Raw genomic sequence first — 1907 nt, forward strand, 5'->3', positions numbered from 1 at the left:
GTTATCCTGTTGTTGCCCTGTGTCATGGAGATCCTGCAGCCTTGGGTCAACAGGACTGGCTCTTTCTTGCTTCCCAACCTTTTGGATGGGCCAACTCAGAGCCCTGGATCTGGGCCTGGGTGGTAGCTGAGCTGTCATCGTGCCTCTCTCTTAACCACACCATCAGGGCGAGCTGTCCAGCACTGCTCTAGCTAGGCCACTCAATGCTGCCATCTTTACTAGACAGGGTCAGCTCTTCTGCTCTCATGCCCTCAGGGTCACCAGCTGATGGGCTCCAGTGACATCCTCTGTCTTCGCTGCATGGTGGGGTGGCAAGGTGCCTGTGCATCTGTGCCATGTGCTGCAGACAGGTGTGTGGATGGCGTGGCGGTCTACAGGTCTCCCTCAGTGTGCTGCAGGGTGGTAGGCGGGTCTCTATATGCCTACGGCTGGCCTGTGCTGTGGGACAGAGGGCAGGTCTGTGGACTTCTTTCCCCCCCCCCCCCCCTGAAGCACTGCGTGGCATAGTGAAACACAGGTCTCTGTCTTCCTCCTCCTAGGCTTCACTGCCTGGACTTGATTTGCTTTGGTTTTTATAAGTCCTAGGCATAAAACAGCTTTGGACACCAAGCCAGGCATCAAGCTAGGATGAACAAAGAACTGCCCACTGCTCTGCCCCTCACTAATAAAAGAACATCACCAACAAGGTGTCTCTTTGACCGTTGTGTGTGGGGAGGGGGGTGTATCTGGTCCAGCATCCTACAAGGTGCTGGGAGAAGGGACTGGAGGGCAGGGCCTGGTGTTTGAATTTGAGGGGAGGTGCAGGAGATGTGAAAGATGTCCTGCATGGTTAGGAGATTCTGCTGGGTCTCAGCTCTGAACGGAAAAGGTGATGTGTCCTGCATCATAACTTACTTCCTACTTGCAGCAGAGTGGGATGTGAAGTAGATGAGGCTTCTTAGAGAAAAATGAAGGTTTAAAGGAAGAAAAAAAAAAAGAACAGGCATGGGGTGGTAAATGGAAGAGGAGCATCAGAAACTTGGAATCCCAACATGGCTAGGCCTGAGTTTCAACTAGCAGAGTGGACGAGAAGGTGTATGTCAGACCATCGGAGAGAGACATTCAGAGGGAGATGGAGGAACGCAGAGTTTAGACAGTGCTAAGGGAGGTTATCCACGTTGACCTGCATTAGCCTTTTCACTTGCTCATCCAGATATAAGGCTAACTCACTGCTGCTGATGCTGATGCTCCAGACCACCTGCCCAGGACAGAATCAGCCTGCCCTGGTCTAATGATGTGAATCCCCTCACCATGTGTGTGTGTGTGTGTGTGTGTGTGTGTGTGTGTGTGTGCGTGTGTGTGTGTGTGTAGGAGAATACAGGAACTCTGGAAGCAGGGAGAAGGGAAGGGAGGGAGAGAGGGAAGAAGAATTACAACATGCAGGATCTTAAAAATCAAAACAAATAAGCCACGGATGTTATATTGTCTGCCTGAAGCTACTCAAGCAGTGGTGGGAAAATTGAGATTGTAGATCTTGGTATTTCTAAAAATGTTTATATTCTACAAATAACATGAATTGTTATAGCATCTAGAGTCCTTCCCAAAGCACACTCCCGTTCAAACTTCACTTTGCCCAGTTAGACCATTGGAAACTCCCCCTGAGATGTCCCACGTGGAACTCCTACCTCAGTGTGTCAGGGCTGAAGGCAAAAGTTCTCGCATTTCCGTGTGTCTGAACCCTATGAGCAGATGGGATCCATGGTAGAGCAGACTCTCACCTCAGCAGGAGCAGGTCTCCGGTGTGGAATAGGACGGGCATGACCTCACTGCTCAGCAGCTTTTCTTGGCAGCAAACAGGTCTGCAAATAGTTGCTGTGGTGATTTATTTATTGTTCAGGGGAGCCTACATAGACAGCCCAAAGTAGATT

General features: G+C 50.4%; 1 non-coding gene across 1 annotated transcript; it reads right to left on the minus strand.

Moving 5' to 3' along the window:
- Positions 1–572: 572 nt before the first annotated feature.
- Positions 573–715, minus strand: LOC115487659. Its single transcript, XR_003949262.1, has one exon. It is a non-coding gene; the product is annotated as a small nucleolar RNA SNORA48 (small nucleolar RNA).
- Between the last annotated feature and the right edge of the window lie 1192 nt (positions 716–1907).

This window comes from Mus musculus, chromosome 1 (genome assembly GCF_000001635.26).
Source record: "Mus musculus strain C57BL/6J chromosome 1, GRCm38.p6 C57BL/6J".
Taxonomy (NCBI): Eukaryota; Metazoa; Chordata; class Mammalia; order Rodentia; family Muridae; genus Mus; species Mus musculus.